At 41.8% G+C, this 12819-nt stretch overlaps 1 long non-coding RNA gene across 2 annotated transcripts; it reads right to left on the bottom strand.

Moving 5' to 3' along the window:
• Positions 1–634: 634 nt before the first annotated feature.
• LOC143145844 (uncharacterized) lies at positions 635–11981 on the bottom strand. Of its 2 annotated transcripts, none has more exons than XR_012991779.1 (2): positions 11874–11981; positions 635–2086 (listed from the first exon to the last, which is right to left on the bottom strand). It is a non-coding gene; the product is annotated as an uncharacterized LOC143145844 (long non-coding RNA). The 2 variants fall into 2 exon arrangements; XR_012991778.1 differs by lacking the exon at positions 11874–11981 and adding an exon at positions 3080–3280.
• Positions 11982–12819: the final 838 nt, after the last annotated feature.

Raw genomic sequence — 12819 nt, 5'->3', positions numbered from 1 at the left:
CAATTTTTCTTTCTTTTTTCTTTATTTTCATTTATATGTCGAAAGTTTCACCGCCATGACGTAACGAGGTGGCCGCTTTCGAGGCGGTTTAATGAAAACTCCGCGGCTCGATTAAACGATCGATATAATCGTGCGCGTTAACCGAGACACGACGATTACAATTTCGTCCCGAGAAGTTTCACTCGTCGCGTATTCGCCCATTACAGAGAGAAAGAGCGAGCGAGCCAGAGAGGTGAATAGACAGAGAGAAAATGAAAAAAAAAAGGTGGCGCGAGAAAGTTGGCGAATGTTAATCTACAGGGACTGATTTACGTTTATAATTTAATAATCCAGGCCCTGGGTCGCGCGAAACGCGATAATTCCGATAATTTTCGAGTTGGACAATTTTTTCGCGATAGTATGTTACAATGAACGTTTAACGCGGAGATAATATCATCGGGGAATTACCGTCTCGATTTCACTGCAAATTAGAGAGTCTGGTGAAGTGAATTAAGTGTTCTAGTGTTTGTACGGGGTGTTCGATGTATTATGGAACAGTGTTAAATGTACGAGACGATTGGAAGAGAAAAATGTTTCACTGTGTTTTATAAAGTATACGAGAGCTTAGATTAATTTTTTTACGTTTCAGCTTCGATTTTCCCGACGAGATGCAACAAATTATTTCGTATTGTACAAACGTGTAGATTTTTCACGATAAACTTAACCATGTGGTATGACATATAGTTTTACAAATAAATCATTTTTTGCCTACATAGAGAACAAATAATACGAAATTTTATACAACCTTTTTTCTGGTGAAACTAAGAGGACAAAATTGAGAAACTTTTACAAAATATTTATCACAGATCTTTTTTACGAAGTTTTCTTAGTAATTATAGCAATTTTTTCTTTCTTAAAAACTAGACAGTATATTACGTTCGATGTTAGGTGTAGGTATACCCACCTCCAAGATCGTGCACGTCTCCTAAAATCACCATTCGGCCCGTAAGGTGTTAAAAGCGTCATCGATACCCTAGAACCCTTTCCACGGTGCCCCATAGTCCCAATCGGTCCCCGCCATCGGGCAGCTTCCGATCACGGTTGACCGACTGCCTTCGCTTCGGCCACGAAAATACGTGAAAGAAGCCGTTCTCACGCCTGGAATGCGCGGGATTCTGTGTGCGCGCGCGCAATCCTCGACACCATGAAAACAGACAGGGAAACCCTACCATCCCTCTTCTACTCTTTATCTCTCATTCCATCGCTCAATTTTTATTTCACTTTCAATTTTTCTCTCTTTCTCTCAGCCTCTTAATATTTTTCTCTCTCTATTTCTCAATCTTTCTTTCACTCGTTCAATATTTTTCTCACTCTCTTAATATTTATCTCACATTCTCAATATTTCTCACCAACTTAATATTTATTTCACTATCTCAATATTTCTCTCACTTTCTCAATCTTTCTCTCATTCTCTTAATACTTCCCACTACCTCAATCTTTCTCTCACTCTCTCAATATTTCTCACAATCACAATCTTCCTCCCAATATTTTTCCCTGTCTCGATATTTCTCTAACTCTCCTAATTTTTGCGCTCACTCTTTCGATCATTCTGTCACTCTCTCCCACGATCTTTCCCCGCCACTCTCTCTCTCGCACAATTTTTCTCTCGATCTACCTCTCACAATCTCTCTCTTTCTCTAACCAAGCAAGAGGTGGTAAAGGTTTTTTGGCTTTTTACGCTCCGCCAGGTAGAGCCCTGACGGGGGTGTTCCTCGGCCTGACAGGTGCATCTCTTCCCCGACGTTTTCTATGGGGGCATCCTCCTCGGGGCCCGAAAAGCATCCGTGGCTCGAACCCGCTCCGTTCTGCGCTCGCGCGACGTCGCTTCCCGTCTGTGTGCGCGCGCTGAAGGCGTCGAGATAAATATACCCTCACCTCAGGTAGATGGGGCCCAGCGTGCTGGAACGAGACAGGCAGGTAGGAAAGTCCCGTATACCTAGAGGACCCCTTACCCGAGGTCATCCCGAATGACTAAGGGGGAGAGAAGATTATCCGACGGCCAGATAGCGGGCCCTACCCCGTGGAAAATCCGCGGTGAATCCCTCCACTGAAAAAAGATGACGCGTATTTCTTCATTTCTGGGGAATTATCGGAGGAAAAAATGTTTGAAGGGAGTATTTGGGGTGTGACTTTGACGTTGGGGTTGACTATTTTGGGCGAGGAAATTATTGAAAGAGTTAAAGGATCTTAGAGAGGAAGAAAGAGGTTCGAGTTGGGTGATGATGGTCGAGGAAGTACCATTTTTAGGAATTTGGAGGGAAAATGGAGGGAAGAGACTTGGAGTTACGTGGTGTGACTTTGATATTGAAGTTGAATGTTGTGGGGAAGGGAATTTTTGAAGGAGTTAGGGGAGGGTGGCCTTGAAGAGGAAGATAGAAGTTGGTGTTGGGAGATAATGGTCGAGAAAGTACCATTTATAAATTCTGAAGAAAAATGTTTGGAGATAAGATAATTTGAATATCTCGCTTGAAATTGAAGAGATAATTGTTGTGCAATGACTGATCTTAAAAGAGAGGAGGAGATTTAGTGTCGAATGATATAACGGTGAAGGAAGTACCATTTTAAAAATGATCAAGAAGAGAGTTGTTAGAACCAGTGACTCGATTTGCGAGGAAACAGGAAGTATCTTAGATGTTTTTCAAAAGGAAGACTGGCAAGATTATAGCAGAGGAGATAAGTTTGCACCATAACTAATTCTATGATAAATTACCCAGAAAATATGGTGTTAAAATCGGTGCCTTCATTTGTAAAAAAAAAAACAAGTTTCCATTGCACTGAAAAAATAATCGTTGGGGAAACTCGGATTACTTTGTGCCACGGTTATTACTGTGGTAATTGGAATAAAAATATCTCTTAAAATGATCGTTAAACAATCTCTGAAAAATAACCCTAGAACGAAGTCCGGTTAAAATAAATTACATGTTATATAATTACAGATCTCAGTTCTACGAATAAATCCCCTTTCTCGCTTACCAGCCACGACCAGTTCAACACCCTTCAACGCGAATAAATTCGTTTCCCCGATTAACCACGCACTTACCTTCTCCGTAGATCCAATATTCGATAAAGTTCTCCGTTACAACGGGAATAAATTAATTTCCGCTTAATCGCTCGCCATCTTTCCTCCACTTTCTAAATAGAATCTTCTGCAACGCGAGTAAATTTATTTGCACCTCGACCGCTCGCTATTTTTCTAACCAGCACCTACGTAGTAGCGGAATAAATTTATTTCTCCTGGATGATTCGCCATCTTTCCTCCTCCACCTCCTCCTCCTCTTTTGAAATAGAATCTTCCACGATAGAATCGTTACATTCTCCGATCTTGGACGACGTCCATCGGCGTAACCGATGCTTCGATACTACCATCGAACGATAATCTCATCTACGCGCGATCGACTCTTAGAAATCGACTCCCGTGGATCGACCACTATTAAGTCTAGGTGTCTCTGAGGCTCGACGCGTTGTAGTAAACATTGCGAACTGTCGAATTGTTGCGCAACGCGCGGTGCATAATTAATATACGTCCGACGAAAAATTGCGACGGGTTGAAAATTTCAGCGATCCGAACGTAGGAGGGGGGCGGACGCGTAATCAACGCTAATTGCGCAACCGTCTAATGATAAATTATCTCCTCTCCCGCCGGTCCACGCGCAATGAGGCGACGTACGACCGACAGCATCGCGCTCACCTGCACGGAGAGGTGCATCCTCGTTGCATGTAGCGATGGGAACGATACCGAGTCAATATTATTGGTTTCGTTTAGTGTGAAGTTTCTCGAATACTCTTTACACTTTATATGTATTAACAGAAGACAACTTGGATATGGTGTAAAATAAGAATTAGAATTTATATTATTGGTTTCGTTAAGTGTGCACTGTCTGGAAACGAAAGAAAATTACTTAGGAGCGATGTAAGATAAAAGTTGCGCATATATTTTAGTAAAATAACAAAGTGAAAGGAAAAAGCTTATAGGAAAAAATAATTTCTTGAGACTGGAGACGTTGGTATACTTCTTATTCAGAACTTTGGCACAGAATTGCTCGAGTATGGTTCACACCTATCAAACCCATCGCTACCTGCACCGCGCGGAAAAATTGCACCGACGCGAGACGCCGCGCCAGTTGCAAAACAACCGCACAATGGCGCATCATTAATATTCGTTCGAGGATCGACAGTGCTCGAAACTCTCCGACAAGTCGAAAATTTAAACCGATAACTTTTTAACAACTCGTAACGAAAAGTTACATCTCGCTCCATCCCTATTGGTTTCCTCGATTCTTGGTTGGCTTTAACATCTTCGATTTCCAACAATCTTCCCATAATTTCCGCAAATATAACTGGACTTTGATGAATCCTGTATCCCAATTTTTTATATTTTACGTTTATTTTTGCAGTACCTACGGTAAGGTTACAGTTTCAAGATTACACGTGAAAAACTTTTAAGCAAATTATTCGTTATTTGATATTTTATGATTTCTCAAGGATCAGTGTAAATTTTTGACTTTTTACAGGGCGTTTCAATCTAACTATTAGAGTTGTTACGTAACATTTAAAGCATTTAGGGTATTTAACTCAGCAATTTAGATATTCAATGCTTACCAACCATTTGGATTTAGACTTTCGAACTAAATTTTCATAATTACATAAAAAAATAATAAATTAATTTGTTCTTTTTAATTTTGTAAGAAGAAAATGACTTAATTTATAAAATTGATAAAGACGAACCAAAATCGAGCAACATCCCCCGTATAACGTTACATGTTTCAAGATCTACGTTTTTAAGGTACACAATTATGGTTCCAAAATAGATTATTCCTTAATTTGTGAAATTTTTAAACACGAACCAAAATCGACCAACATCGCTCCCGTTTTCGGTAAATGTTTCAGAGTCTCACAAAGGAACGTATAAACGTTCGTAGGCCTACGTACGTGTGTCTCCGTGTGTTCCTTATTGCCCAGGTCCGCATAAATTCCGAGTGGAGCGATTTGCATGCAAAACGGCCCGCGAAACGCAATCGCGCGCAACAGCTCGCCCGTTTCCGTGGCTACGCGACGTTAAAAACCAACGACGTCACCCGACACACTAGCGTTATCGTTATATTCGATCTCGCTGTTTTTAACAGCCATTTAAAAGCTTATTCGCGCGTGAACCGGTAATCGTTAACCCCAACGTGTGTTATTAACCATGGTGCTGTTTAACAACGATCTAATAACGATTAGCGCGACACGGCACGGGGAAAAGATTACCACGTTGATCGAGAAAGTAAACAAAATATCGAGAAGAAAAGATTTTGTGAAATTTTGTTAAATTTCAGTCGGAAAAAGTAAACCAACAGTGAACAATTTTGCAACTCTGCTGGAGGTTGGAAATGAACTCTTTGACCTAAGACACTCTGTGCGAAAGACTTTCTCACGTATTGAGAGTATATACATAGTGAACGCCTATGGGCGTTTACCGCACGGAATCGACTAATCAAAGTCAGAGGGTTGAGTATCTTTCCAAACAGAATTCTCGATAGTATCTACTACCTATGTTTCTTTCAGTATCTTCATTTATTTTTCAAAGTCATGAACACGAGTTCCCTTCGTACAGTTCATTTTCGTTCAAAGACCGAGGGTGTAGTCGCTTTAAAGTTACAAAGAAAAACTAATAGTTTTCCATCAAGATAATTCCTCTTCCTCAATATCATACTCTATTCTAAACACAAACATACAAGACCCCTTCATCCGGTACATTCTCGCAAGAGCATATAGTCGCTTTGAAGAAAAAATAATAATTTTCCTCGATCTCTCGTTTCCCTACAAACTTACAAACAAGTTCCCTCCGTTCGGTACATTTCTTGTCCAAACAGTTCGACTCCGCAGTCGCTTTAGAGTTAAAAAAAGGACATAATAATTTTCCATCGGGATGATTTCGCTTCCTCGGTCCCCCCTCGCGGCCCTCTCCCCTACCCTACATTCAAATCACCGACGATATCAAGCGAGGCCAGCTCCTCTCCACAGCCGATAAAAAGCCAGGCCGCTTCGTTTCAGGCCTATCCTTGATGGCGGGTCCCCAATGGCTGTTCACCAATCCACGATGGCTGGAGCTGTGCCCGTGTTCGTGTTCGTGTCGTGTCGGCGACACACGGAACGGAGCGGAGTCGAAGCAGCAACACTTTCGCACACTTTTGCGCGACCGTGTGCGTTCCCTCTTTCTGCGCGGCTGTTGATTGGGCATATCTGGGTTCCGTTTCGGGGGCCCCGACCAAGGGACCCGCTCGATGTTCTAACGAAGGAGAATGCAAATTTCGTCGTCGACTCTCGGTTATCGCCGCGCGGTTTTTACGGGGCGACAGAACTGTTCGACGTTTTTCGTTCTCCAAAGAGAGAGAGAAAGAGAGAGAGAGAGAGAGAGAGAGAGAGAGAGAGAGAGAGAGAGAGAGAAGCAGAGACTTTTTTACCAACGGATAGGTGAATTTTTGTTCTAGATATAGTGTCGACTCGATCAAAGGGAGAACCTCGCGAGATTAGAAGCAATGATTCGGGGAATCTTTAACCCTGTACCTTCACCCTTCGTGTCGTAGGGAATTTAGTATTCATTGGGTGTTGTATTAACCGATATTTGTTTTCGAAGTACAGTAAGGAAGGAACTGAACGGTATGACGAGGTTAGGGTCATTTTCTAGAGTGATTGATTGAATTTGCCTCCATGATAGTCTACTTTTAGCTTCTGTTACGTTTCATTGCGTTTGTTAGAAGTAACAAAGGAGTTAAGGTTCTCAGAAGAATTGTGAAGATTTTTACTTGTTATAGGTGACGTTAGGTAAAAATATTTTGCTACGAAGAGTGTAAATAATTGCACGGAGGTATCGATAACACAAACTTAATAAATGAACTTAAGAAAAGAGCCTCTGTCATGACTATCAAGGTCCTCAAGATTCTCCAATCGATGGAACAGTCCCAAAAAGTATCGACAATGGTGAAAAAAGAATAGTAGAATACACGCTTAACGAAAAAACGTAAAAGAAATCGCAACTTCGCCTTCGAACTCAAGGTTCTCCCGGTCGAGGTAATCGTTTCAAAAAGTCTCAACAATGGTTCGAAAGAAATGAAGAACACATGCTTATAATAAAGAAACTTACAAAAGAAAACAACTTCGCTCTCGTTAAGATACCCGAGGTTCTCCCAGTCGAAGTAACCGTTCCAGAAAGTCTCGACGAAAGTAAAAAAAAAAAAAATAGAAAATACTCGACAAAGAAACTCAAGGAAGAAAACAGCTTGAACAGTTTCGTCGGCATTGAGGTCCTCGGTAGTTCTCCAATCGACGAAACCGATCCAAGAAGCGTCAATATCGGTAGGAAAAAATGTAAAACTCTCGCTAAAAGATGGTAACAGAAAAAATAAAAAAAGAAAGGAGAGACTGTTCCGCGACTACATCCGCGGTCGATCTCGCAACGGCCATTAAGGTCCCCGAGGCTCTCGGAGTCAATGGAACCGCTCTCCTTATCCCTCGGCCGCGCGCATGTCTGAGCGGGGTAACTGTTTCCCGTTCTTGCGAAAAGTTAACGGCACGGAGCACCGACGCGCGATTTCGCCGTTCTTCACGAGGGGGCAACGTGTACGCGTATCGCCCGTAACGGCCGCGCAAGAACGGCCCTCGGGCATCCGCGCGATTTTCGCGTTACCGTTACGCAAGAGCGGCTTAATTTGTCGACGATCGATTTATCGGGGCACCGCCTCGTATCGGCCGACTTCTTCCATCGACGACGACGACGGTTAACCTCCCGTTCACCGTAGCCGGGGCTGGGTTAGGTTTTTTCTCGGAATCGTTCAACGGCCATCGACGCGCGCGACAATTAACGCGGTCGATGGTGGTCGATGGTACCGAGGTACCTTTGGCGTTCCAATTGACGCAAGGGAGACCAATTTTTCGACGAAAGGGACACGATCAATTGCCTGGATACTTAGGTGCAACTTGAGATCGCGAATACTAGGTTGTTCGATAAGTTTTAACGCACGACGAAGTGTAGTACTGGGTTGCTCGATAAGTTTTGTGGTTCGATAAAATTTATTGTACAGTACTATTCAACGAGGTTTATCGAACCACGAAACTTATTGGACAATTTATTCTAATCACCAGAGTTTGATTTTCAGACAATATTTATTATTGGGTGGTAGAGTCTCTGAGAATCTTTTAGATGTTCAAACATGAGAATTTTTTAAATATTTATACACGAGGAGAGAAAGAGATCGGTATGAAAACTTTGTAATATTTAAAGCCGTGAAATTGAATTTATTTTATCTAACTCTGTTTCACAATTCCAAGCAAATCTCTGACGAAACATCTAACCCACGAAATAAACAATAGAAATTACAAACACGGTGGAGCACCTTGAAAGTAGTAGAATCGTGAGTTTTGTTGAATTTATTTATATCCATTGTCTTACAAAAGGCCTGTCGTAATAAACTATTGCAAACGACAAGGAATACATACGATTTAAAAGTGATAAAAAAAAAAACTATTTGAGAATATGTCACGCGAGTTAGATATTGTGTAAAACGAAAAAAAGAAATATTTTCAAAGCAACGACGAATAATTACGTTATCACAGCAAACAATGTTGCGGCGTGTGGAATTAGTATACATTCAATTATTTCGTGTTTTAATTACTCATATCGAAACGTCGCGGGTGTTTTTTACGTTCAAGAGTCGACGATCGTTAAAGTTTATCAATATTTTCACTCTCTCGATGGGAAATACGGAGAGCAACTCGTCGAACGAGTTATCGATGCATTATTCATTCACGTAGTAAAATATACAGCTCCAACAATTAAAATTTTACTTTACAGAAATGTTACGTTGTAACATGCCCGGCGTGATAACGTTGTCGTTTGTTTCGCATATCTCTCTACACGAGACTGCATATTTAACCGGACGCCATTTTACATCGATAACGCACAGTCGACGCATAATTAAACGTGCTTCGTGTTAAGAAACACCGTCGTGCTACTTTTCATCGGTGAATTATGCGATAAAATGTTATTCTTTTCTACCGAATAAATATCATATTGCAACTCTTAAAATTTCGCATCGTATCTGTAAACAGAGAAGAGTCACAAAACGTTTGAGTACTCTACAAGAACCGTAATCCGAATATTCTCACGATCTTCGGTAAATTATTCTATAAAAATGTATTCTTTCGTAGTGACGAAATTGTATTAAAAAAAATTTCACACTGTAGTCTCTTAATTTCTGTACACCGAATCGAGAGGATTTAAAAAAATTTCCAACACTAGTTGGGTACCAAATACTTTTATTAAATAAATAAATAAAGTGTTAGAAACACAATTGAGTAGAAAAAAAAATTTTACAATTTCAGAGAAAGGATACAAAATTTCCAATACCTTTCGACAGCTGTAAACGAAAATCAATTATCGTTAAAACGAAAGTAGTTCTCCACGAATTGATATTATCGGAAAACGGAATCATCGCGATAAAAATTACTCGAAGATGATCGAATTAATTGCCGTATTTTTCCCCCCTATCCCCCCTCACTCTCTCGTCGCCCGAACGTTAGCCGGTGTCGCTGAAAAGACGTACAGGGAACTCGCGCGAAGAAAGTTCTTTTTCTGGTACGAGCGGGTCGCCCCGACAACCTGATTTCGCCGATCACCATCCTCCGGGTTCGTGCGACGCGACGTTTCCCCAGCGAGACTAATTGTGTCCATTAATCGTGACTCGATTGAATGATTTCGATTTAGACACGCTCGGTTAGTAGTCCAGTTTTTACGCTACAAATAGGCTCGAGTGCGTGCACGTCGCCCGCTTTGTGCCGAAGATTACACAATACCGACCGGAAGGAATGAGAAGAAAACGTGGGGTGTCGCTGGGGAGGAGGGGGCCCATTGGAGGAGATCGAGTCTCCTTAATCCTTGTTAATAAAACGGGCCAAGACTGATCGAGGATCGTTGTACATTTTGCGTGAAATGATAGAAGTTTCGATCGTAGAAATTTCAAGAATTTAAATAAGGGGCCCCCCTACAATGGAACAAAGTTTTCAAGTTTTGCGTTGATAAGGTGACACGAGTGATTAGATATCATTCTATACTTGGGACAATGTAGTGTGAATATTGATTAGAAATTTTTTAAAGTTTTATAAATGTGGGGGGCCCCCTACTGGTACAGTGGAATCTCCGCGTTAATTAGATATCATCTAATTAAGGTAATGTAGTATAAATATAGACAATAGAATTTTTAAAAATTATATAAGTCCAGGGAATGGGGCCTCTATAAGTACATTAGACCCTTGGTATTACTAAGATGAGCAATACTTCTTAAATATCACTCTGTATTTTAGGGAAAGTAATACAAATATCGATAACAGAGATTTAAAAAATTATACAAACACAGGGAGTCCCCATTGGTACAATGTACCCTATCTATATTAATAAAGGGGCAAAATTATTGAAGGAGTGTCACAAATAATACTATATTTCGAACAAAATAATGAAAATTAAAAAATACCCAAAACGAGTCTTTTCCTTCTTCTCCCAAAAAGCGAAGATTTTTTTTCTCTTTTTTAAATATCAGTGACTCACAGCGACACATTTCGCTCAATTTATCGGAATTCTCGCTGTACGGAGTACTACGGTCACCTCGGGCGATCCCACAAATTATCAGACGAAGTCGATAAGATTCTTTCGCGTTCGTTCCACTTCCTATGTAAATTTCGAAACCTCGGTGCAACAATTTAAACCGCTTGCATCGCGGAAAAAAGCGAATCGTTCGCGTTTCTCGGAACGGTTTCGTCGCTCCCGTGGCGCTCAATGCGCGCACCGATGCGCAAATAAGAAATTTACACGGCCGGGGTAAAAGAATATCGGATCGCACGTGTAATTCGCTTCCCTCTGTCCGTTCGCGAAAGTCGTGAAGTGAAAACAACGCGTGCTCGGAGTCGCGCGAATGCACGACGGGAGGCCGTTCGCTTTCCGCACTGACCGATTCTCAGGAATGGGAAAGTCACCGATAACAATCATCGTTTAACAATATCGCGCGAGGAATAAACGTTTCATTACCTCCTGGCTATCGACTGTCGCTCGAGAAACGGCCAACGACTATTGCGGAACAACGAAGAATTGCGCGGAACGCTGGAAATAACCCCGCGCGTGCAACTCGGGGCACAAAAATGGCGAATTCTTTAAACAATAATGGCCGTGTTGTATTTTCCAATAATAAATTCCGTTTCACGACCCGACGTTTCAGACTTTCGAATTCTTTGCCTTGCGTCGAGGGTTTCTCGTCTAACCAGAATAAATTCTGTACGGAATACTTTTTTTTAATTAACAGTGGAACTATCAAAGGGGGTCACTTATGATTCGTTTCGAAATAATTCATATTTACGTAAATACCTTGTAGAGTTGTAGTAACCTCTAGAATAAAAAATTCGCTCTAAGAAAGCGAAGAATACTTGAACAGAGGTGCCCGATGAAATTTGAAATCCGAAATAGTATATTCGTTGAAGAAAATAAAAGAACAAAGGGTACCATTCGTACCCCATGTAATGTCCTCCTCGTGTAAGGTATTAAGTAACTATAATTAAATACTCAAACATAGATAGCCCTCGATAATTTACACACAAAATACAGTTTTCATAAAAAAAAAGAGTACCTTTCATACCCCATAAAATGCCCCCCGGTGCGGCAATACTTAAAAAGAATAAAAATAATAAAAATGATCTTTCCTACTTCGTAAGACACCCTTTACATGTTAAAATACCGCGCAGAAAGAATAATCCCCCCACTCCGGTGTTTCCTATTATCGTACAAAAAATTCCTCGATAATTGTGACGTTTACCTTGATCGCCGATCCCTCCCTGGAACGATTCGGGAGTGAACGTGACACGGCTTCCGTGACGTCCTAATGATAACGAGCGTCTCTCGACGCCGGCGGCCTGACCGCGCGTCCCTCGGTGAAAATAAATTTTCCGCGCGCGCGCAGATCGGCCGATGGCTGCCGCGACGCAAATTAGAGGTCGCTGCTCGTCGCGCGTTTAACCACCGATAACCTCGCGAGCGAGCCCCGCGGGTCGTATGCGTAACACTTTCGATACCGTTATCACGACGCCCGCTCGTTTGCTCGCACTTCCTGCCGACGATCCTCGCGGTCGAGCTCCTACGCCGACACCGATACGCCGAGAGCGATTGGAAACGCACGTAGTCGCCAACGGGGGGTACCGAGGGGTAATTACCGTGGGCACGGGTTTCTTTTTTTTTTCTTTTCTTCATCGCAAATCGGTAATTAATGGTAAACGGTGATAATATTTTTTCCACGGGGCAGCAGTCGAGCACCCATCGAGCCGTCCCTGGTGAAAGTTTGCGTCGCCGTTGTGTTGAGATAAATTGCTCCAGGGGGCCCCCCTCTTCTTTCCCACCGTTACCCGCGACCAGAGTTTTCCTCGTTAGGGACTTCTGGGAAATGTGGACTCGAAGTCCGATTGCACTCTTTACGTACGATGGAATAAAAATTGATCTGATTAACACGCTGAACGTCGAGATATATTACTCTCGAGGGGGCCCCCCTTTTTTTCATTACTCGAGTCGAGAGTTTTCGTTGTTAGGAATTTTTCGGAAGAGTAAACTCCAAGTTCGATTATACTCTTTCTATAATTAGAAATGAAAATTAATTTGAGACTTTAAAGCGCCGAGATCAGCTCCTCCAATAGGGGGAGCCCCCTCGTTTTCACTGTTATCTTCCAAGGAATATTTTAGTTCTCGAAGTGAACCTTTTAAAAATAAAAATT

This window comes from Ptiloglossa arizonensis, chromosome 4 (assembly GCF_051014685.1).
Source record: "Ptiloglossa arizonensis isolate GNS036 chromosome 4, iyPtiAriz1_principal, whole genome shotgun sequence".
Lineage (NCBI taxonomy): Eukaryota > Metazoa > Arthropoda > Insecta > Hymenoptera > Colletidae > Ptiloglossa > Ptiloglossa arizonensis.
This window is presented reverse-complemented; position numbering and strand designations above follow the sequence as displayed.